At 41.5% G+C, this 26,557-nt stretch overlaps 1 protein-coding gene across 1 annotated transcript in view; it reads right to left on the bottom strand.

Annotated features, from left to right (window-relative positions):
• Positions 1–26,243, bottom strand: part of CDK18 (cyclin dependent kinase 18) — a 99,268-nt gene extending 73,025 nt beyond the window's left edge. The window contains exon 1 of the mRNA XM_075264173.1: positions 26,140–26,243. The gene's annotated coding sequence lies outside the window, so the exon portion shown is untranslated. The remainder of the gene's footprint in view (positions 1–26,139) is intronic.
• Between the last annotated feature and the right edge of the window lie 314 nt (positions 26,244–26,557).

The raw sequence follows: 26,557 nt of genomic DNA, 5'->3' as shown, positions 1-26,557 counted from the left end.
AGTGTTAAACAGTACAAGGATAATGCACACAGTGATATGACAGTACATGGATAAATCACACAGTGATATGACAGTACAGGGATAATGCACAATGATATGACAATACAGGGATAATGCACAATACAGAGATTTTCTATACAGTGAAGACACAGTACTATGACATCATAGCACAGGTCTAAAACACGCACAAAAAGATCACTGTATATACTCTGATATCACAGCATATAACGTAATTATAATATTGTCATATATAATATTGCCATTGTAATGGAGGCTTCACAGCACTATCACCATTATATAAGTGATTTCCAGCTTCCAGCACCTCTTCTTGACTTTCATGTGTACTAATCTGCTGCATCAACATTACATATACAATGATTTTCTTTTACCTTCATTTTTTTTCATATTTTGGTGAAACTCACAGGTTACAATGGTTTCAACTTACAATGGTCATCCCAGAATCAATTAATATTGTAAATTGAGGTACTTCGGTATATTACTGTCCTATGTTAGAGCAGCATACAAGTGCAAGTTTGCAACACTAGTATCCAAAACAGAAAATGTGCAATTTGCCTAATAAGAGCAGTGACGGCATACAGCAGACAGCAGATACATATTATAGTCGGTGTATTCATGAGCAGAGTGATTCCTCCTCCTCTACTTGTCCCTCTCTGCAATGGCTGACAGGCTGCTGTGTATACAGATATATGCAGAAGCTTATTGCTCAAGAACAGGAAGAACGTTGTCCTCATGACTATAATGGACTCCAGTTTATGTCAGGTGTATTCTTACAATGCATTTCATGGTGTCATTATGGATAATAAGCATATGAAGCTATATGTTTTCTTCTTTCTTTGTTTAATTTAATTTTATGAGAAGAGGAAACTTTACATCCTACTGGGAGAAGAGGAGTCGACTGTGGAGTCCAACATCTGTCCACCTGCCTACAAATGAGGGGAAGATGAGACCCCAAGGACTGTTATACCCCAAAACCACCCAGTGCCCACCCATTCAATCATCCACCTACCCTACGCCCGCCCCACTCCCCATAAACAACCCTCAACCCCAAGCTCCAGGGAACTGAAGGCCCGTCCCTAATGCATCCCAGTGCATGAATTATCCAAATCTACAAAAGACACATACATAACAAAGGTATATTATTTATCACTGTAATGTGCTCTTTAGCACAGTGGTGGTAGTAGAATCTGCTTGGGGACGTGGTAGACTCCCTTTAATTTCTTCTAGCGCTTTGGAAAATTGAATGTTGCACTGTTGCCATGGGCAACAAAGACGGTTTTTCTTTTAGACAGTTTTAATAAATCTGTCTCATTGAATTACTTGAATTTATCTTTATTCTAATTGTTTGTTATCATTTTCTCTCTTGTTTGTTTTTTTTTGGCTGGAAACATTGCCTGATCACTTTGCAAGTTCTGCAGCATTCTTTGCTTTTCGACATAAAGTAGAAGTCACAAGCAGCCTAGCCCTGTGTGACCTTGTTATGCCAGAAGCAGAATACAGTAGGAGGGTTGATGGCAATCTCACAGATCACTGCGCATTGTGTTCATGCCGCCTAGCATGCCTGCAGAAAGTTGCAAGCAATAGACTTAGAAAACCAAACGTTATTTAGTGTACCATCACACGGGCATCACATTTGTACACAACTTCTATTGGTACAGAAACTCAATGGGCCCAATGGCCTGTGTATCAGAGAAGAGTTAAGAGGGCACATGTCAATGACTATCTTTCATTTATCATACTGTTTTGTGATCGCACCTCAAGCTGGGAAGTGAAACTTCCTCTGTGAGATTTCTCTCCCTGCCTTCGCTTCTATAAATAAATCTATTCTCCCCTCCTCTGCCCTCCTACACGCCTGTGGGGAGAACCACAGCAGACTGGTGTCTGTAGATGTGCAAAACTCTAAGTACCTGCTCCTTATTATCTGCGTTATATATGCAACATCAGTTGCACACCTCAGATACAGCCAAATGGATTATTACACTATTGGCCTTTTTATGTAGGAGGGGGCAGAGATCAAGCATCTAGATTCCAGAAGCTAACCTGCAAATGATTTTATCAGTTCTGCTCAATGTGCTTCTTGCTGGAAACACAAGTTCCATTATAACATTCTTCTTGTACAGTAAATACTGCCTCATATATTTCACTACTGACTAGGAGACAGAGGATATACAGAAAGATTACGTTTCCTGTAATTTATACAGGCATTTAAGAATGTCGCTTATGTTGGTAGTCTATGCAGTAGATTCCTTATATAGTAGACATTACGAAACTATCTTAGTCTGAGGCCCCACGTTGCGAAAATGTAGCTTTTTTTGTTGCAGATTTTGTGAAATAGATTGGAAATAGGTAGAAAATACTTACGCTTCTGGCTCACATAACCACAGCAAAATCTGCAACAAAAAAATCTGTGTTTCCGTATTGTGGGTCCTCAGACTTAGGGTGCATTCACACGATGCAACGCCTCGCTGATTCTTGCATGATAACTCATGTAAGGATCAGCGCTGCAAAACAGAATCCCATTGACTTCAATGGGTTCCGTTTATTGCGCGCAACACATTGAAATCAGTAGGTTAAAAAGACTCTCATTGATTTTAATGTGTTACGTGCGCTAAACGGGACCCATTGAAGTCAATGGGATTCTGTTTTGCAGCGCTGATCCTTACACGAGTTATCATGCAAGAATCAGCGAGGTGTTAAATCGTGTGAATGCACCCTTAAAATGGTTATACCATGATAGTAAAGACGTCATCTTGGGATACTAGAGAAGTAGATCATAGCAAAGAGGGGAATAGTCTTTATAAGGGTTAATATAAAAGGATGTTGCTAAAGGCAAAGGCATTGCGCTTTAAATAACTAGATAAATTTCAACACAAATTCAGAAAAATATTTCTTTGCTGCACTTTCCCTACATATTGTATTAACCTCTTTGTATTCCTATGCATTGTATTAACCCATGTTACTAACTTCCAATTCTACCTGCTATACATGACTACACCTGGCACTTCTAACTTCATTGAAAACTTTCTATGAACCCGTAGCTTTAGTAATACCAGTGCATTGACCCCATAATGTTACTCTTGGCTGTGCTATCTGTATTGAATTCTTCCTATACATTTTATTAACCCTCTGAATAATGTATGTATGTATGTATGTATGTAAATTCTCTCTGCATCTCTTACTGTCTATACTTGTCCTCACTCCTCCTGCGGCTGCAGTCCTGCAGTCCCTTAGGGGGCGTTCACACTACCGTCGGTGTCCGACATGTAGTGTCCGCTCCTAGTGTCCGCTCAAAATCTGTCACGGACACTAGGAGCGGACACTAGATGTGTCTGTGACACCTGTCATTCACTTTAATGGGCATCGGGTGCGTTCTTTTGCACTCCGTGCCCGTCCTTCTCTGTCCGCAAGAGAAGATGTCCGACTTCTCAAGCGGACAGAGGAACCCTGCATGCAGGGTTTTTTTGTCCGCTTGAGAAGTCGGACATCTTCTCTTGCGGACAGAGAAGGACGGGCACGGAGTGCAAAAGAACGCACCCGATGCCCATTAAAGTGAATGACAGGTGTCACGGACACATCTAGTGTCCGCTCCTAGTGTCCGTGACAGATTTTGAGCGGACACTAGGAGCGGACACTACATGTCGGACACCGACGGTAGTGTGAACGCTCCCTTAGATATCACACATAGATAATATACTGCTTTAGGCTAAGGCCCCACGTAGCAGCGGCAGCAAAACATTGCTGTGGGAATAACCGCTGCAGCAACGTGTCACAGTTTTTGCTGTAGCGTTTATCACAGAAAGTCTGCAGAGGTTTTCCCTGTGGACTTTCTGCTTCTATTAAACCTACATGGAAACCGCCTGCATTTCAATAGGGATAACTGACATGCTGTGATTTCCAAAACTGCAACAGTTTTGCAAACTGAAGCATGTCCGCTGTGTGTAATTTTCTGCAACCTGTGGATGGGAAACTTTGCATTTGCACCACATGCAGTCTCAGACTAATGGACCATTCCAAACAGCTCCCGGCAATGCTGGAGGAAAAGCATTATTGTACTGTCCAACCACATGTCACTGCTGTATAGACAAATATAGAGTGTTACAGACCATCCCTCTAAGTAATTCTAAGTAATGAAATACCAGAAATCCAGGTGCAACTGACAGTGATTGGGTGAGGGGTCTTCAACACTGGAAGACTCCCTGCAAAACAGTGCGAGTTGACATTCTGTGATAGAGATTTATGACAAATCCACAGTATACGCCATAAATGATTGATAGATGCAGGTCCCACCACTCATTTTGAAAAATACATAACATTAGATTTTTATTTTACCTTGTCTTCGGGACAGATTGAGATATAATGTTGAAGCAGTTAGTAGACTGCTAACAATAATAGGAAGATTTATTAAAGGCATTGTCCAGGCTAAAATTTTATTTATTAATTAGGCCAGGGGAGGTGAAAAAAAACAAAAATACATACGTGTCCCCAGTGTTCCAGTGCTTCCCTATGTGGTCCAGCCCTGCAGCTCCGTTGCTGCCTTCTATTAGAAGCATCCACCGCAGTGGAAGGGAACTGGGATTCTGCAGCAAGAAGGCAGCCGAGCCACAGGACAGGACCGCCCAAGGAGGACACCAGAGCACCGGGGACAGGTGAGTATGTGTTGTTTTTTTCACTTCCCCCAGCCTAATTAGAAAATTAAGTTCAGCCTGGACAACTTCTTTAAGAATGGCGCTCTCTACGCCTGTCTTAATGAAGTCCCTGACGGGCACTAACTGCGTCTGAATTATGAAAAGGCTCTGAACGCTTAATAATTCAGGTGCATTCCCTTTCAAAGTGGTGACCAGGATGTACATAGAGGGATGTGGGACATCTTTGGTGCAAAAAAGGCCCATGTGCCAAAAATGCGCCACAACTATTCCAACCTACACCAGTTTTCTAGATGTAGAATGAATATGTTCAACAATATGCCATATGTGCTAACTTTATATTGGTGACTCTCCATTATATATTTCCTTATGTTTTAATAGGGAATATGAGGACAACCCCTTTTCTCTAAAAAAAAACACTTGTTTCTGCTCCTGATTTTCGATATCTCTAATATGAATAATATTTTCAAAAATTTAAAAAATATTTTCAGGTGAGCAGGTAGACAAGGTCATGCAATTCTCTAGCTTAGAGACCAATCACTTTTTCAACAGACTCCAACTTGGGTTAACATTAGTCAATGAATATAAAAAACATAAAGTCATGGTAAGATCTGTCACCAGCAGTTGACATGCCTCTTTGTGGTTACCAGGTAGCAAAATAAGTGAAGTATAACAATAATACATTTTATTTCTATAGTGCCAACATATTCCACAGCACTTTGCAAATTGCAGGGCTCAAGTACAGACAAAATGAGACATTACAGGAGTAATACGTCAATTCAAACAAGAGGAGTGAGGGCCCTGCTCGCAAGAAGAGCTTACAATCTATTGAGTAGAGGGGGTGTGATAAGAAGTAGCAGGAGCAACATATGAGGTAGCAAAGCTTTGCTAATACAGTGGACAAGCCATTTATTAAAAATGTTAATTATAATTATACAAATAAATAAAGATATATGAGCCGTCACCAGCCAGTGTCCTTTTATGAACAGATCATAAGTGTCTGGTCCTACAGTGTTACATTCCGGTAAAGGCATCATGTCCTGGGGAATAATGTTGGGAAGTTGTGTGAACAGAAGAGGGTTAGTTTTACGGAGAAGGATTTATATTAGGAAATGTGATTGTCCTGTCTGAAGACGTGTCTTTAGGATGTGTTTGAAGCTATAGAAGTTGGGAGTTAACCTGACTGTCCATGGTAGGGTATCCCAGAGAAGTGCTGCAACTCAGGAGAAATTTTGTAGATGTGGTTGGGAGTTTCTGATAATACAGGATGTGGGTCTTAGATCATTGACCGAATGGTGAGCACAGACTGGTTGGTAGGCAGAGATGAGGGAATAAATGTACGGAGGTGCAGCATTATGCAGAGCTTTGTGGATGAGGGTGATATGTTTATATTGTATTCTCAGAGAGAGAAGGAGAGAAAATACTGATAGTAAGAGACAGAAGTTTATGGTCAGAAATTGGGAGAGAAGTAAATTTAGAAACTGAAAGAGACTGAAGAAAGATCAGATCAAGAGTATGGGAGGCAGCTGGGGATACAAGGGTGTTAATGGAGATGTTAACATCACCCATGATGAGGGTAGGAATTTCACAAGAGATATAGAAGGGAAGCCAAAAATCAAAGCAGTCCAGGAATTGTTAGGGTGAGCCAAGGGGAGATCACAGCTAGATCACAGCTACTCGCAGGGAGAGTGGGCAAAAAAGTCTGATGGCGTGTACCTCAAATGAGGGGAAGGTGAGTAAGGGTACTGGGAAAATGACCTGTAAAGTGCACTATAGAAATAGAAGTAATTCTATCCCTCAACTCTGCCTGTTGTCTGGCCTTGCAGAATGAGAGACATGTAGATCACCATGAAAGCAGCAGGGGAGTCTGTATCTGACTGCTGAATCCAGGTTTCAGTGGAGGCTAGCAGGTTAAGAGAATTAGCAAAGAACCTGTTATGAATAAACTCAAGCTTGTTGCACAATGAAGGGGCGTTCCAGAGAGAACAGTTGAAACGGACAGGAGAAGGTTGAGGAGAGGGAATACAGTGACTATTAATTAGGTTAATGGAACTTCTATTTTTATGCTGGTATTTTTATTTTTCTCCTGTTATAGATGGAGGGTAGTTTTGCATAAGAACAATTGCTAAGATAACCAGTAAGAGTGTAGACCTTGAATTCCATTTGTTAAAGAGTTGTTTTGAGTGCAAGTTTATTTGGTATTCTTTCATTGCTTACCTGTCTCATGCCCTTTCTAAGTGCCAGGTTTAAGTGCACCTGACATAATGATGAAATTAGGATTGCATTGCAAAGGTTGAAATCCACGGCCAAACATGCGACAAGGCCAGCTTCAGCACGTGACAAATGGTGCCCACTGCTCAGTTGAAAATATCAGTTTCATTAGCAAAACCTTTGATAAACGTGCTGTTGTCCATCTACAACCTCTTGTGTTCCCTAAAGGGAATAGAAACACTAATTTGGCAATAAACTCCGCATCATGTCAGTAGGCTTTTTAACTGAGTCATGGATGATGTTAAGGGGGCTGTCCCTAGAGGGCAGGATACAGAGGCACTGTTCTCCTAATTACATCGTGTAGAATAGATTTGCATATTTTTTAACCCAGAATCCCTAGCGGAGCAGGAATGACTTGTAAGTCTCCACACGCCTATGTAGGCACACACTCTACCTAATGTGTATGATTATCCCCATCTCCATGTGATGTATAGTGCTTCTGTAACAGCTGGTATGTGAGTGACCGCAGATAAGTGATAGATAAGCAGTGAAAGTTTTAATCCTGTTGATTTGATAATGTTTATTAATTCGTTCCCTGTACATTTGGTCTGCCCTGGGACTTGTAGTGTATATCTGTATATAGTGTATGTGTATATCTGTAGTTGTAATGAGGAAAAAAGCGTAAGTATAAAAGCATGAACTGATAAACCTCAACAGACCACATTGTAAGCCAATAGGAACTGTTGGGTAAAGGTGGTGTTTGCCATGAGACAAAACCAACACTATGGCATGGTTTGCATTCTTAATAGAATCCATGACGTAGATGCAATTTTTTTTTTTTTTTTTTTTTTGGGGGGGGGGGGGGTTAGTACAGAGTTTGTTCAAAATTGTATTGAGACTACAAATGTGGTATATGTATGATAACTTGAGCCAGCCCTGCTTGCATGATTGCTTAAATTCCCATTACCATACTTGAGCCATAAATATGGATTTAGCCATGTCCTATTCTTAGGCTAGGTCCAGTGGTGAAACTAGGAATGGCGGGGCCCCAAGGTGAACATTTGACATGAGGCCCCTACCCACTGACTATATCTCTGAACAGTCTACAATTAACTCTGCAGGGATTTGCCTGTACATCCTTGCAGAGTTAGCAGCTGCACTACATTCTGCACCTACAGGTCAGTGACAGATGAAAATTCCAAAGAGAAGGCTTGGATGGTTTATAACCGACCCTGGTTTCTTGATCACTGTGTACACAGTAGAGGAAGTTTGTGGTTGTAACACGGACACAACACCAGACAGGAATAGGATCTTTGCAGCTCAAACTGAATAGGTCAGTATACTATCTGGGAAAAACCCGGATAGCACATTGAACTAGAAGACGTCTTGTGCAAGGGACTTTAATCTCTTAATTGTAGCAGTATATACAGTTAATAGAAGGCACATGTAAGTGAGCTAAGGTCTGAATATCAATAATGCCACTTTCAGTCCATTGCATGGATACAATTATTGCTATATAAGATGTAAACTGCAATGAAAATCTACTTAATGTCCATAAGACATGTATTCTTACTCAATCATAGACCTCATAAAGCTTGCTTCTTATATTCAACCAGAGGCTACTACAAATGCTAAGGCGGTAGAAATAATTGCTATCTGATGTATATCTTATTGTCTGTGTCATCTACTTTACTGAAGTATTTGCTGTGGGTACTTCACAATGTACTACAAGATGCTTTGATCTCTCCCACAGACTTCTCTTTATATCTGGTTCTTAGATATGGAAATCAGGCCTAGTTATTAAAAGGTGGGAAAGGTCAAACATGCACATAGTTTAAAGGAAGACACAATAACAAGACATGCTGGTTAGTAGAGATCATTACGCATCTATTTAGTTATAATAGGATGTTATAATAGAAAGAATAATAACAGAAGAGAATTTGGGAATGCTTTATTCCTTCCTACCTACTCTATAAACAAATCAATGTGTTTAGAACATATATCCATATACACATTAATATACTGTATATACATCTCAAAACAAAGAATTGTGTCTGGGCAGGAGATTCAAACCAAAAGTGATCCTTACTATAGAAAGTAACATTTTGAGATCCTAGCGGTTTTCAGGGTCATATGTAGAACACACACACTCACACTTTCTATTTCCTTGGAGAGCTGGGTTCCTAGGTCTTGACCTACAGTGTATATATACATTAGTATCTAGTAGTCCAACTTCATCGATGACAATATACTCACAAAGCTCTGACAAGAGGGCGCCGAAAAGACCAAGACTGCAAGTTATGAATCATAATCTTACATGTTTATGCTACTCGCCCTTGCCAGAGATAAAAGGCAGAGCAGATTGCTTCTCTATAAACTTTTAGGAGCATTACTCTATAAGAACAAGAACCGAGTACAGTATTTATATGGTATCATTTTTAGGTAATAGAAGAATTTGAGCATTGGCTAAATATTGTCAATAGACAACAGAGATAGGGGGTGAAAGGAAAGCTATGACATCTAAATGGGTCTGAACGTTAAGTACAGTGATGTTTATAGTATTGGACATCTGTGTATCCCCTAGGTTTACTATGTTGGTCTTCATTTTACTACAGGTCAGGACTGATAAATATAGTTTACCTTTTAAATCACATTTCTGTAGCACAAATCTAATTTACATGGCTAAGAGAGTTACTGAGAATTAAATCCTCTCCCATCTGTTTCTCTGTCATATGCAAATAATGCATCACTTATAAGAACAGCATGTTTGGGAAGACGTCCGTCTGGTGTTCCAGCTATACATACTCAAGTCCTAGTAGAATACACCTGCACTCTAGTATTGGCTTCCCAGTGTCCTCAACTCAGTGAACAGACTCATGTGACAAGTCTTTGGCAGAGGATATGCATGAAACATGAAGTATCTTGCCTTGTACCAACTGTGATAAATGCGTTTGTCTAACTGCATCTGGTTATATAGTATACATACTCAAGTAAAGCATATATCTACAGCAGCAAAGCACAGTACTTGTACTATGGAGACAATATTTCCATTGCCAAGGTATTTATATGTATGTAGATCACACAGTGTAACTGAAAACACTTTGGCTCCTTTCTGTGAAATCCTGTATCTTTTAGTCTTTACTTTACCTCTCTATTGATAACATTAGTGCAACATGAATTATGAGAATATCCTCTTTCATATGATCCCAGAAGCAAGTTTCTGTTTTATAATACCTGAGATATAACTGTTTGAATTGACCCCCCACCACCACCCATATTTTCCCTTCACTACACACTTCCCCTGCCTGACATTATAAGGGTCATATGGTATACCCATGACATACTACTGCTCATTCAGATCCAGAATTTCAATAAACTTAGTTGATGTGACATCACAATTGGACTTCACTCCAGTAAACTAATCACAAGTGTATGATGCTACTGTTTCAACACACGTGTATTCTGGCAGATTAACAGCTCTCAGGTGATCTGACATCACAAATGTGTATCTCTAAGGTGAGCTGATCTTACATCAGACATTGTACACATCCTCTTTCCCAGTGTTAAGGGGCCTTCACACGATCAATGGTCACTTTCACCTGGCTATTGCCTTATTAGTATCCACTGCACTGTGACGTCACCTCAGTGCAGTGAACATTAAGGTTTTTGGGAGATCTGTTTTATTTATTAAGTTTTATTCTATGTATTTTTTCATTAGGTATAATCAGGGTTTTGAACCCAGAATTAGATTTAATGATAGCTGGAAAGCGGTCCCTCTACTGGCAACACTACCTCCATTATTCACAATGGCAGGTTCTTTCATCACTAATATGGCACACTTGCTATTAATAAGACCCCTTGCACATAATCGTGTGTAAACGATATGAGGCAGAGTTTGCAGTGGAATTCACATGGATGACACAGAGTGAAAACCGAGTGTCAACTGAGTGTATTTCGTTATTCATTTATGTCTATGGTGGCTTCTGATCCATTACGAGGACGTGGATGAATATAGAGCAGGTCCTATCCAAACACTGCAACAGAATAAATCAGAAGCTCCCATATATGTGATTGCATAATGTAATGCACTTGAATGTCATGCTTCAAATTCAGCCCCACAGCAGCAGCATACTCAGTTGTGTGCATAGGAGGAAAGCCTTCCATTGAGAACAGTGGAGTGGTTCAAGGAGTAGTGTGTCTTACGCCTCATTCACATCTGCGTCGGTAATCTGTTCTGGGGAGTCCACATGGGGACCCCTGAATGGACTACCAAACGCATTGGCAAGCAGTGTGCAGTGAAAGCACACGGACCCCAATCTACTTTCCTGTCCACATGACTCATGCGGAGACCGTGCAGAAAGCACATGGACTATGGGGTCCATGTGCTTTCACTGCACACCGCTTGCCCATGTGGACTCCCCTGAACAGATTACCAACGCAGATATGAACAAGGCCTTACTTAACATATATACTCGAGTATAAGCCGACCCGAATATAAGCCAAGGCCCCTAATTTTACCACAACATAAATGGGAAAACTTATTGACTCGAGTATAAGCAGAGGGGGCTTTTTCAGCACAAAAACTGTGCTGAAAAACTAGGCTTATACTCAAGTATATATCATTAAAGGGATTCTACCATTAAAAAACTTTTTTTTCTAGGTAACACGTCGGAATAGCCTTTAGAAAGGCTATTCGTCTCCTACCTTTGGAAGTGATCTCCGCCGCGCCGTTCGTTCGAAATACCGGTTTGTACCGGTATGCTAATTAGTTCTCTCGCAGCGATGGGGGCGTCCCCCAGCACAGGAGATGCGATGGGGGCGTCCCCATTGCTGCTCGAAAACTGACTCCAGCGCCGCCTCTGTCTTCTTCTGCATCCTCCCTTCCTTCTTTGGCTTGCCGAACAGAGCGTACTGCTCAGGCGTCCGACGTCAAGCCAAAGAAGGAAGGGAGGATGCAGAAGAAGACAGAGGCGGCGCTGGAGTCAGTTTTCGAGCAGCAATGGGGACGCCCCCATCGCTGCGAGAGAACTAATTAGCATACCGGTACAAACCGGTATTTCGAACGAACGCCGCGGCGGAGATCACTTCCAAAGGTAGGAGACGAATAGCCTTTCTAAAGGCTATTCCGACGTGTTACCTAGAAAAAAAAAGTTTTTTAATGGTAGAATCCCTTTAAGTGTGATCCTGGAATCAAAACCTGGGTCTAAATAAATTGAAAAAGTACTGAGAAAAATAACTCAAAATAAGTTTTAGTATTTTTTTTAATGAGATTAGAAACATATATATAACTTGCTAAAAGTTTATAGTAGTAAAGTAAATTACAATAAATCAATTTTAATAATACATTTTATTTAAGGAATCCATCATCTTCCCCAAGCATATTCAACTATCACCACCACGTAACAGAGCACATTACAGTAATATACAATATACAGTACGTTATATCTGTCACTTTTGGGACTTGGAGAGAAACAACTTTGAAGTCTTATACAAATGAGGCAGTTGGTGCACAAGGGCGGGCCCTCAGGTCTATGCACAGTTCTTGCCACTTAGACCATTACTATTTCCTATGCTACTCCATGCAGTCAGAGATAATCCTTCTACTTTTATGATATGAGCCATCCTATCAGGGCCCACTAGGGCACCAACTGCCTTATATGCATAACACTACAAAAGTGACATACATGATGTAATGCCACATAAATTCTGAAATACAGTCTATGGCTCCCACAAGGTAAGCACCCGCAAAAAACTAATAATGCCCCCTACAGGTAATAGTTACACCTACATTGGATAATAGTTCCTCCCTCCACATGGATAATAGCCCCCCCTCCACATGTAATTGTCTCCTCCCATTAAGGTAATCGTGAACCTTAAGCCCCTCCCATTCACACCAACACTGTTTGCTCTGCTGAATTGTACAATTAGCTTTTACTTACGCTGATGTGGTATGTTGGAGCTTTTGTGCACATACTCTCCTCCCAGCTCCCTTCCCAACTCTATGGTACTGCTGGTTCTGAGTGCAGGAGACAGGGGAGTCGGGAGAATAATAGAAAACGCACAAGTTCCTGCATGTATCATCAGTGCTGTGTAGATAAAAGATAATTCTGCAATTCAATAAGGGTGGGGAAAACAATCCTCGAGGCTACATTGCTATTTTCTCCTACAAAGGGGTGTGAATAACGTTTGGGCTCTAGAGTCTGAAGAATCAACATGAAGAGAAACATTTATTTATCAGACTTCTGCATTCCAATAAATTAACTCATTTTCCTTGTCCTACAATCTGGATTTGCAGATTTCAGTATGTGATGTAATATCACTGCTTGCTCTAAAACTTGATCTACATGCATAAAGTATTATAAGATTACGGGGTAAAGGAACTCATTAATGCAACTGATCCTTTTTAAGACAGAAGCAGGCTGCTACTGCTGCAACAGTCAATCGGTAGACTGGAAAATGTGATCAGTATACGGTATGTATTGTGTAGCACAGGGGTGGGCAATTAATTTTTACATGGGGCCACATGAGAAATTGTAACGGTTCTAGAGGGCCACACGCACAGCGGCAAATTTAGTTCCACCCATTTCTCCGCTGACTCTGCTAATTCTCAATCATTTTTCCACGTGCCCCACAAAATAAAATCCTCCTACAGTCACCCTAACATTATACACCCCCACATTATAAAGTTTCCCTCCAAATGTCCCACAGTATTAAATCCCTCTCCTGGTGCCCCAGTATAAACTAGCAGAAACTAGAGGGGACATTAAACTGGGGAAGGGAAGGGGGACATTAAACTGGTGGCAACTAGAAGCAGACATGTCCCCCTCCAGCTACCCCCCATGGTTTAATATTCTCCTCCAGCTGCCCCAGTTTAATGTCACCCTCCATCTGCCCCCTAGTTTAATATCCCCCCTCCATCTGCATTCAGTTTAACTGCCCCCCTACATCTGCCCCTAGTTCCCCCATCTTGCTCCCACATGCTGTCTCTTCTCTCTTTATCATCCAGCAGCCCCCATTGCCGGCAGTTTGCAGAAAGCACACAGTCCCGTGTGGCTCCGTCCACTAATGAGTCATAGCCTATCCTGGTGATAGGCTGTGATGCCATCATCACAGGTCCTTCAAACAGTCAGAGGGCCGGATGTGGCCCGCGGGTTGTACATTGCCCAGGTCTGGTGTAGCACAATGTGGACACCAATGGTACTACCAAAGCTCAATACAACTACCAAAACCTCACAGGACACAGGACTCTTGTGTTTCTATTGGCTCCCTGGAGAAATGGAAGTGGATGAGGCGGAGCGTCTCGTGGCAGCTAAATATATAAGAAGGTGCCATGTTATTGTTCGGCGTTTTCTAGTCTAGTACTAGGGCCTACCATCAGAGCTCTGGGAACTGCAGTTTTCACTACAATATTGATAGGCATAGATCCCTGAATTAACTTTGTCTATGGCTCCGGATGAACTTGGTGACATTTACCAAGTGAAACGCATTGAGCTGGGCTGTTATCTTTTCCCTGAGCTGGGCTGGTTGCTGTAAGTAAACCTTAGCTAACCTTGCTTTTTAAGATCTTGGCTGTGTTCCATGTATTGCTTGGGCTCTGCATTGTATATTTAACTTCACAGTATTGTGGCTAATGTGCATCGCTAAACCATACACGATATACATTTATGGGACTCTTAGGCCGGGGGCCCCACGGGACGTAAAGCGGAGATGCTGCGGGAAAAATCGCGGCGTTTTACAGTGCAAGCAACGGGGAAGGGATTCATGTGAATCCCATGCCCACTTTGTGGAAAAAAACGCAGTGCAGACACGTTGCAATTTGCAAAGCCGTTGCGACTTTGCAAATCGCAGCATGTCAATTATATCTACGGAAACGTCGATGGCGTTCCCATAGATATAATGGGAAGAGAAAGTCCACGTAGGAAAACTCTGTGAACTTTCTCTTCAAAGCGCTGCGGAAAGAACCGCAATGTGATCACGCAGCGGTTCTCTCCGCAGCGCTTTAGCACTGCGATTACGGCCCGTGCGGCCTTAGCCTTAATTAGAAATCTATGCATTTTCGTTAGGGAGGGAAGTGTAGTTGCTGGGGAGCAACTATTTTAAGAAGGTAGTGGGGACATGTTATATGGGTCTGGTGATTTAATCACCCACAGACTGCTGAGGAAAATCAAGCGTGAAGCTGCCAAGATGCCATTTGCCACAAGTTTTGCCATATTTCAGAGCTGCAACGTTACTGAAGTATTAAAAAGCACAAGGTGTGCGATACTCAGGGACATGACCAAGGTAAGGAAGGCTGAAGGGGCCACACGGTGGCTCAGTGGTTAGCAGTGCAGCCTTGCAGCGCCGGAGTCCTGGTGTCATTGACTTCAATGGCCTTTTCTATACGCGCCAAAAACGTAAAAAACACGCCAAAAAACGTGTAAAAAAAGTCGTTGAAGTAAATGAGAGTCTTATTTTTACACGAGTATTCTTTACATGTGTAATTTGCTAAAATGAGCGCGCGCTTACTCCGTGTGAATGGACCCTAAATGTGCAATACATTTCGAGGCAGCCATTTCATTTGCCTGAGACAAATTGCAATGGTTTAAGTTTTGTTTAAAAACATAATTTTTCAAAAATTCAGGTCAAAACCAGTTTGTTACTAATTGTTTTGCTCATCTCCAGTTAAAGGGTTAAATCCTCTGATTACCATTACCTTCATCATTTCAAAATTATTGCCTTTCCTTCTCGATAAAATATATATAACAAAAAACAAAAGTCAAAGTGTAAATAAAAAAAATGCACAAAAAAAACAACAAAAACCTTCATATACTATACTATAAGAACCCATATTATAAAAACATATTACTAATTTCAGTTGGATACAGGTCATATGAGCTCCTCCATCCTCTGGAACAAAGTCGTTACAAAATAAATGACATTACATGAGTCATGGAAGGGGAAGCAGTAGGGTAAGGGGGCATTCGCACGATGTAACGCGTCGTTGATTCTGACACGTAAACTCGTGTCAGAATCAGCGCTGCAAAACAGAATCCCATTGACTTTAATGGGTTCCATTTACTGCGCTTTTTAACCCATTAACTCAATGGGAGGTTTTTTAACCCATTGATTTCAATGTGTTACGCGCACTAAATGGAACCCATTGAAGTCAATGGGATTCTGTTTTGTAGTGCTGATTCTGACACGAGTTTATGTGTCAGAATCAACGTCGCATTACATGTGAATGCCCCCTAAAGCATCTCCTTAGGACTGTCCAGACACAGAATCAGCACACAGTTTTCTAAGGATTATCCCAGAAAATTTTTTAGAAAATAAATAAAATGGCAGAATAGATGTTTTTTTGCTTATTTTACTTATTTTATAGGAATAAAAAGCTGTACATATCCCATAATGATACCAATTAAAACGAAAGTCATCCCATAGAAGTAAGTCCTCATACACCTGCGATGGCAGAAAAATGCAATGGGACAGTGCTTTTTTGTGCAAAATAGTAATACACAAAATGTATGTAAATTTGGTATTATCACAATTATACCAATTTGTAGAGAAAAGCATATCATTTATACTATGTATTGAATGTTGTAAAAAAAAATCCTACAATTAAATGGCTTCTCTGGGACTTGGATACTGATAACCTATCCTAAGGAGGTGGGATTCTGAGGGTCCATTCACCCGGAGCAAAATGGCGCTGTTTAGGGTGCCGAATTTTCCATGCGGAAAATGGGTGCCGCTTGCCTGCTTGACTTCAATGGGTGCCGCTCGCCCGCTTGATTTCAATGGGTGCCGCTCGCCCGCTTGATTTAAATGGGTGCCGCTTGCTTTTTTTCTACATGTGGAATTTACCTATAGAAATCTCACCCACCATGTTGCTGCTGTGTAACACATTTCATGGGTGAAACTAAATATTTTTTACCTGTAAGGGTAAGTTCACAAGGCGGAAGGTGAAGAGGAACTTCCCCTTTCCACTGCTGGCTTTTCCCCGGCATCCCGCTCCTGATTAGTCCTGGATGAATGAGGAGGGAGTCTCGAGCTGTGGATGCTGCGGCTGATTTAGCCGCGGAATCCGCGTGAAGATAGGTCATGTTGCATTTTTTTTTCCACTAGCTGAAAAAAACTGCAAGTGACTCCCATTGAAATGAATGGGAGGTGTTTTTTTTCAGGCATATTCCATGTCATAATCCATGTGCAAAAAAACTCCGTGTGAACATATTATGCCACATAGTGGCCCCTATGTAAAAGTTTACCACGGGGCTCCACCATTCCTAGTTAGGGGTCAGTGAAAACGAAACACTTGGGACCCCGTTTTGTGCCTCATACATTTGAATGACTGAACAGAGCCACAAAAATTGATAGGTATCTGTCTCTCTCTCTCTCTTTTTTTTTTTTTTTTTTTTAAACGCACTTATTTATTCTGCTTATATCGTGCCACCATACACCACAGCGCTTTACAGACATTGGCACTCGCTGTCCCATATACAGCTCACCATCTCAATTCTCTGTCAATACATCTTTGCAGTGTATTGTTCGCTGTATTTTACGACTCTTTTCTACAGCCCAGAAAGACATCTGGGTGTGTTTATGGGGCCATAGAAATGAATGTGTCCGTATATCATCCACAATTACCTATAGCTGCAGATAATACAGTATATCATCGTGTGCATGGCCGCTTTAGGTTAGACCACCTGAAGTGCACAAGAACACAAGTTGGCCCTATCCCTCAGCCATGATGCAGGCAGCTGCTTTGATTCCCACTTAGTTATACAGCTGCTCCTGTTAATTAGTAATGAAGCAGACATTAGACGAAGGTAGAGAAGGCAGGCAAGGTTACCGAGGCTCTCTGTTGCACAAGGGGTTAAAGGAAAGTACTTACAGTACTGAGTGCTTTATCGCCCTTGATTATTTAACCATTTATCTACAGGAAACAAACACTCATTACTAGGAAAGAGGACTTGGAGCCTCCCCCCATTATGGCAACACAGTCATGTCACACATTGAGGGATATCTTGACTGTGTTGTTGATGCATGCACTTGCTCTTATTCTCTCAATGAGACACTATTTTTACATCCTCTGTGGCTTGTTGCATCCCCTATGGTTATTTCTGTCGTTTATCATCCGTTGTCTTCTCCTCCTTTGCACATCTAGCTCTATGGACAGATAGCATGGTATTAAAGACCAAAGAGTAAAAAATAGATTTCCTTCAGCTGATGGGGAGTTAATTTACTACTGCACTGCAGCTAACAGCGGGGAAGGGGTTGCACTGACAGCTCCGCCAGTTACTGCCACACACAGACACTGCCAGTCTCCTGGATAGTGGCTGACCCCAGAGGTAATGTACTAACATGCCAGAAAGAAGATGTGATGCGGCACGTGAGAATGTGTGTGATAAAGCTGTGGGCGATGACTTTTCTGCATTCATTTATTGTGGAGCTGTAACAAGGCTCACAGTCAAGTATATGGAGTCTCTGCTCCCTCTCTGTAGGCCTCTGATTTTATATGTAAGCCTACAGGAGCTTCAGATGTCAGATTTTCTATTAGTTTTGCAGATCAAAATTGTGTACACCATGTGCGGCATGTTCAGAGGTGTTCAACTCCAGAAGGAGAAGAACAGCTTATTACTTACAAAACCTGATGTGGCAGAGCTGCGTGCATGGGACTTTGTATTGTAAGATCATGAAAAGCGACTTTCTGAATTTTAACCCTGTGTTTGAAGCAATGGCCTCACTGTATGTTGGACTGTTTTGCGATAAATTGTAAATTTAGTTTGACCGTTGCGTTTTAGGAAATCGCAGCATGTCAATTATACCTATATGGAAACTGCCAGCGTTTCCATAGGTATAATTGAAACAGAAAGTGCAAGAGGAAACCTCAGTAGACTTTTTTTTAAAAAGCGCAGCGGGAAAAACTTCTATGCAATTCTGCTACAGGTTTTCCCACATCACTTTTTTGCTGCGGCCTCTATGTGGGGTCATAGTCTAAATTAGTCGAATGGTATGAGTAAAATAACAAAAAAAATTATTTGCAGTCACATAAAACTACAGCAAAGTCCCCTGAAACTTCAATGGGTCGTCTTTAACTGATAGGTAATATACAGTCATAATATGGTTATAAGATTTGATGCAGAAACTTCTGCAAACAAGCTATTCCTCTGAAATGTGCAGAAATTCCTATACTTGCTGCCCATTCATCTGCAAAAATCTGCCAAGCTTTAATGCACCGTAGACTTTTATTCACATGTTGCACTCATACTGTAGATTTTGTGAAATAAAATCATATTACATACTGCCCTCTATGAAACAGATCTGCAGCCTGGAAGTTACCGAGCAGAAAGTAAATTAATGAATAGTTTTGGAAAAACGTGTCCTCTTCATGTGCAAAGGTGTCCAGTGGGTGGTCCTACTTAGTGACTGACAGTCATCTCTCTATACACAGTCATACAGGGGAAAGCTGTCAACAACAGAATAGGATCAGCTACAGGACTCTTATGTTCAAGTTCAACATGGCAGGTTCTTTTTTAAGTTTGGAGGGCTTTCAACACCAGCTATAACAATCACTAGCTTAAAATAGGTTTATGTTAATCCAGGTTTGGCCTCCCCTGGCCCAGTGAGTTCAGGTTTCTCCTCTATCGTCCTCCTATTTTTTGTGCCCCGTAGCACCTATTCCTACTCTTTTTGAAAAACTCTTTAAAATTGGCGTTGGGCCACAGGGGCTCATCTCTGGCATATACCGTCTCCTCGCAGATTCCACCTCAGATGTCTTACCTAAGTATCCCTACATGTCACGATGGGAGAACTATTTAGGGGTGCCCATCTCAAGTGCTGAATGGTCCCTTATCTGAATCAGAGCACCCAAAACTTCTGAATGTGTTGTACATAAAGAAAATTTTCTTTAAGATATTGATGCACTGGTTCCGCATGCTGGCTCTCCTCCACTCTATTGACAGGGCTGTAACGGATTGCTGCCGGCAATGTGGTACCCATCCTACAAATACATTCCATCTTTTCTGGACCCGCCCCCTTCTCCAACCCTACTGGCGCCACGTCCAGGGCCTTCTGGAGCGGGTGCTGGATGTTAGTCTTCCTTTGTCCCTTAAAACTTGTTTTCTTCACCTTCCCTCCAGCAAATTGTGCAACCCCCCCCCCCCCCCGTCTCCTGCTCCTCACCTCCACTAGATGCCTGATTGCCAAACACTAGCGGAAGCCTGACCCCCCGGTCCTTGACAAGTTATACTCCAGGATTAGGGATGCACGATCCATGGAGTACCTGACAGCTTTACTCAATAATAAGGAATGGAGGTTTCATTTAATCTGGAACCCGCAGGACAGATTTTGGGCTACTCAACCTCTCTTACCTGGTTGAACTTTTGTCTCCCTTTTCCTGGGTGTCCTCCCCTATTTTTTCCCCTTTTGTTCTCCTGTCTCGCCTTACCCTGTCTCGTTGCTGGTCTTATTTGCCTATCCTGGGCCCTTGTCGACCCATTTGTTTGCACACCATGTTATTTACATGCCTGATTTTCTTATGTTGTTGTTATTATTATTATTGTTGTTATTTCATTCTATTTTGTTTTTACATTTGTGGATTTGTTGTTTCTTTTTATTATCTCAGTTTTTGGCTTGTTTATTATCTTCGCTATATGACAAAACACTTCAAACAGTTTAAAAAAAAAAATAGGTTTGTGATCTGTTTCCATCAGTGAAATTAAAAAAAAATTAAAGCAAGCCTCTGTGCTTCTTGGGTATTTGATAGATTTATCTTATGACAGATCTTGGCATCATCTTGAACCTCATATAAATAAATGAGATCAGTCATTGGCTTTGCTTGTATTCTATTTTTGTTCCTTGCAATTTCTGGATTTACAAAGTACAGAAATGAGTAATAATAATACTGTAGTAGTAAGATGTATTACCGCAAACTGTGGAAGGTTAATTATAGAGAACGTGAATGTGTTCAAGGAAGTAATTTCGACCTTATAATGGCTGGAAAGCTCTGCCAAGTTATTATGTAACCATACTTCTGAACCTGATATTCTAAGACGCATTATAAGTCTTCCTTCTTTATTTACCAACATTTTCGCCATCTTTCAGATTTGTGCCATGACGCTTGGCTCCCCTTGATGGTTTTTCTACAGACTCAGGTTTTTGCATGCAGTTTTCGGAGTCAAAACCAGGAATGGATCAAAATTGGAGGGTAGGTATTAAAGGAATTGTCCAAGCAAAACACGGCATTACATTTAATCTTTAACTAGGCCAGGGAGCAGTGGAAAAAAAATATACTGACCTTTCCTCAATGCTCGGATGCCACCCATCATGGTCTTCTCAGTCCAGTGTTGACATAGTTGTAGAAGTCCCAGCCAAACGTGACAGCTGAGGCCAATCACACCGGCCTCAAGGAAGGTCCTGAGATGTCACTGCCTTTAACATCACGTGTCTCTTCCTGAGGCTGCTGATTGGTCTCAGTGGTAACTGCTAAGGCCAATCAGCAGCTTCAGTGGAAGGGATCCATGATGTCACAACAGCGAGCAGTTTCACTTTCAGAAGACCCCAGATCAGCAGGACTGGGCCACAATGGGAGGACACCAGAGCATCGGGGACAGGTGAGTATGATTTTCAGGTTTTTTCATCTTTCCCCGGCCTATATAAAATTTAACAATTTGCCTGGACAACCTCTTTATGGTCATGTGCTTCTCCTTTTCTTTTTTTTCTCAATCCACTGCTGGCCTTGGCTTCAAAAACTGCATTAAAAACTTGAAGGTATAAGGCTGGCTTTATACAGCACTTTAACTGCAGTAATGCTACCACCCATTGGGTTGAAAACCTCTGGTTTAGATATTGGTAGAATAAAGGTAAAATGCAAAAACTGCACAGTTTTCAATAAAAAAAACCCCCAAAAAACCATAGTAAGCCTAAACTAAATGCACCCTTAGGCTGGTTGCAACTTTTTTTTTTCTTACATTTTTGCTGTGTTTTTAATGGTATAAGGACACAGCATTTCTTTGTTGCACATTTTGCTCTGTTTTTTTAGCTACAGGATTGGATTAAACAGAATGGAAATCTCTAATGCTATGGTTACACTTATGTGCTTACGGTAACACTGTTGTGTGACTGTTTGGGCACTCCGTCCTCCATTTCACTTAAAATACGACTTTTCTCTCTGCCAACTTCACATGGAAAATCTATGGGGTCCGCAGGTAACTGCCTTTTCAGCAGATGAGGTTTCCTGCAAGCATACCCAAACAACGGAAGCCCTAATATTAGTGTGAATCTAGCCTAAGAGCTTCTTTTAGATTTCCCATTCCTATTCAAGCCAGATCACAGCAAAATTTGCAAAAAAGAACTCCACATTTCCTCAATTCCTAAGTTTGGGGCCCCACGTGCCAGGCGTAACAAGGTTAAACAAAATTTCAATCACATTGATGGAGTTGTAAAATGCTGCATTTTGTTTCTGCAGCAGCCAAAAATCGCTATGTTTCCACAACTTGTGGCCCAAGCAAATTAGCCTCTATAACTTGTACATTTAGCTGTATCTTTGGGACTGCCACTGAAATGAATTGAGCAGTGCATGTGCTGCCTGGACCAACTACTCCATTCAGAATGACTCCTGTTCTCATGATCAGCTGGAGTCTGAGCAGTCAGTCTCCCACTGATCTGCAACTTATCACCTATCCTGTGGCACCCAAAAAATTGCTAGCAAGACTGGTTTTTTTGTGTTTTTTTTTTTCTTTTTAACCAAAAGCACCAGCATGTCGGAAGCCTCAAGCAATCTTCTACTCCCTTACCCAATGACTGTTAGATGTCCTAATATGTAGAGACAACCCTGGTGCTCAGCAAATGTTCATGAAAGTGAATCCTATACAGATCAAAGATACTTATTTGGCAAATTTAGGAGCAAGCTACACAATACTAAAGCCAGCAAAGATATACTGTACTGAGGAGGTGCTGAAATGTCCTAAGTAGTTATAGGACAATGTTAGAACCTATAAAATATACAAAAAAAATAGTCACACCTACGATTTGTGAACTTGGCGTTACACAAACCATGTACAATAATTTTGCCCCCCATTAATTATTACAGAAATATTCTCTTCTGCTGGTAGTTTCAGCAGTATCTTCTTCCCAAATAGTCGCACCATATGACAGCAGTGCCTGACCACCTCCCCTCCACCCCCGCCCCAGTAGTCACTGTACTTTTCCCATATTATCATCTCTAACATTCTCTATCAAACTGCCCTCTGCTGGCCTATAATAGGATGCTGAATAAATTTTCTTGTTCTAGATTCCGGCTAACCAAGATTAAACAAAAAAATTATCTGGCATTAGACGGGCGCTCTCTGCCCTGCAGGACGCCTCTGTGACCACCTCTGCCTGCCGTGCAAACAGTAGTTTTTATCCATAAGGCAGATGTGTCAAGGCTTGGTTGGCTACGGTCAAATTCTCCATTTTTCTCTTGTACTGGTTTTAGCTATTCTCCGTATGTTGCATCTTATAGCTATCCCTACTATTAAAATGCATCTTGGATCAAAGAAAACCCTAATGTCTGAGGCAGCTTACCTGTCATTCTTCTATGTAATATTTATTGCATGACCTACCAAATGGAGAGGCCTGACGTTTATTAGAAATGTTTGGAACATGTCAGGCTCCAATGACATCTGTAAACATAATATCTGAGATTGCCTGCAGCTTCCTTAAACAATATTAAAGGCCTTGTCACATGTACAAACTGGAGCGTTGTATAATACTTTTTTTGCCTTTCACATCTTTCACGCCTTTCACTTTAACACATCTACATAGGGGGCACCCATTTGGGACTTCCCTCTGAGTATGAATGGAGGGCGTCCTGATGGACTAGGCTTCCCCATATATTACATAGATGGCCACAGTATAACGCTACACTTCACCAGCAGGTAGTACAGCAGGAGGCATGAACGGTCCAACGCAGTTTCCACCACAATAACAACTGAGTACCGGGTACCAGTGATGCTGCACAAGTGGCACACACCATCTAGTATTGGAGACCAGTGAAGATAGACCAGTGGTGAATACCAATTATTACTGGGGATCAGTGAAGTTAGACCAGTGGTGTATACCATCTAATATCGGGGATCAGTAATGCTGGACCAATGGTGTATACCATCTATCAGGATCAGTAAAGCTGGACCAGAGGTGTATACCATCTAATATCGGGCATCAGTAATGCTGGACCAATGGTGTATACCATCTAATATCAGGATCAGTAAAGCTGGACCAGAGGTGTATACCATATAATATGGGGATCAGTAAATCTGGACCAGTTGTGTATATCATCTAATATCAGGATCAGTAAAGCTGGACCAGTGGTGTATACCATATAATCTGTGGATCAGTAAAGCTGGACCAGTTGTGTATATCATCTAATATCGGGATCAGTAAAGCAGGACCAGTGATTCATACCATATAATATGGGGATCATTAAAGCTGGACCAGTGGTGTATACCATATAATATGGGGATCAGTAAATCTGGACCAGTTGTGTATATCATCTAATATCAGGATCAGTAAAGCTGGACCAGTGGTGTATACCATATAATATGGGGATCAGTAAAGCTGGACCAGTTGTGTATATCATCTAATATCAGGATCAGTAAAGCTAGACCAGTGGTGTATATCATCTAATATCAGGATCAGTAAAGCTGGACCAGTGGTGTATACCATCTAATATCGGGCATCAGTAATGCTGGACCAATGGTGTATACCATCTAATATCAGGATCAGTAAAGCTGGACCAGAGGTGTATACCATATAATATGGGGATCAGTAAATCTGGACCAGTTGTGTATATCATCTAATATCAGGATCAGTAAAGCTGGACCAGTGGTGTATACCATATATTATGGGGATCAGTAAAGCTAGACCAGTGGTGTATACCATCTAATATCGGGATCAGTATGCTGGACTAATGGTGTATACCATCTAATATCGGGCATCAGTAATGCTGGACCAATGGTATATAACATTTAATATCAGGATCAGTAAAGCTGGGGTGTATACCATATAATATGGGGATCAGTAAAGCTGGACCAGTTGTGTATATCATCTAATATCAGGATCAGTAAAGCTAGACCAGTGGTGTATACCATCTAATATCGGGATCAGTAAAGCAGGACCAGTGGTGAACACCATCTAGTTAAAAGGAGTTGTCAAGGTTTAGAAAAGAGGTTTGGCTTCTTCTTTTGTAAGAAGCAGTGCCATTCTTGGCCATGGACTATATTGGGCCCAGTGTATAGTTCCACTAATATATCACTGCACATTGGTTTTGTAAAGACATGAAACCACTAGCAACATTTCTGCAGTGTGTGTTTACATGTTCAGGTTTTCAGATGCAGTTTTTAAAGCCAAGTGTGGATCCTAAAGGGTGTGAAGACATATAGGAAAAGTGCTGCTTCTCTTTTTTTTTCATTTCACTCCCAGTTTTAGTTCTAAAAAGTGCATCTAAAAACCTGACTGTGTAAACACAACCAGACATGGACCAGCAAGTGTTGAAAATAAACAAGGAACCATTTTCATGTGTGGAGGAACCACAAGTATCCCTATAAAAGTCGCTGACCAATACAAAAACATTAGTCACTGGGGCATTTACAAAAGGACATTTGATCCCAGCAACCAACTTCTGCCAGGTGCTTGTATACACTTGTACAACGTACCTGGTAGGGATTTGATCGCAACAGACAAAAACCTTTTCAATTCTTTCCAGTTCTGACAATTAATGATCATGGACTGGATAATAGATATAGATATTTGCATCTCAGGATATAAGGTCCTATATAATATATGTATAAATACGTCTCTGTATTGCTAGAGGTATGTGCAGATTATTATATAATATATCTATATGCCTCATTCATTGAAGTGTTCTACAGGTTGCTCTTGTCCTAGTGTCAGTAGATGCTATGGATGATGTACAGGTTATACATATCATACCAGCCACCATATAACATGCACCTTATCCAGGATATATACACTGTCAGCTGTTAGCATTTCCTTACTGTGCAGTGCTATATACAGGCAGCATCTATACAGATATGTATGTATTACACCCGGGGTGCCCACATAACCCAGTGCTACACCCATGTGGACCACAGCATTTCCTAAACTTACTGAAATAGCAGACAAGTCCCTGCAGTGACAGGAGAGAAGTCCCTGCATGGCACATATTTCACTTGCAGTTTTTAACTATTTCCATATCGGTAGAAAGACAAGCGGTGGGCAGCTGCCCCTTTAATTGGCACACCCTGCTTACCTTGGCTGCTCGGTGAGAGGACTGCTGTGCCTGCTTTTCGGGGGATGCCCTCCCTGGCCACCTTTGCCCAGGACCTGACAGCAGGAGAGAGCTAGCAGCTGCCCTGTATGTGAGCCAGTACGCCAGCCTCCTCCTGCCTGCTCTGCTTACAAGCCCTTGATGTGTCACTGCTGGCTCCGCCCTGGGAAAGGTCTGTGTGACATGCCCGGCTGCTGCCTATCCTTGGTGGGGAAGGCTGGGGGCAGCAGGGGGGATGTGCCAGGGTCAGGAGGAGGGGACAGATGCCATCCAGATGTAGTGCAGGACGAGGAGGATGAAGGCTCTATAATGTCCTGTCATCTTACATGACATAACGCTTTGTGCTGTCTTTCACAATTGTTTCTACCAGTGAAAGTTGTAACATGTAAACAGTGTCTTA

This window comes from Leptodactylus fuscus, chromosome 2 (assembly GCF_031893055.1).
Source record: "Leptodactylus fuscus isolate aLepFus1 chromosome 2, aLepFus1.hap2, whole genome shotgun sequence".
In the NCBI taxonomy this organism is placed as follows: Eukaryota; Metazoa; Chordata; class Amphibia; order Anura; family Leptodactylidae; genus Leptodactylus; species Leptodactylus fuscus.
Note: the sequence above shows the minus strand (reverse complement) of the source record. Positions and strands in the feature narration are given on the sequence as shown.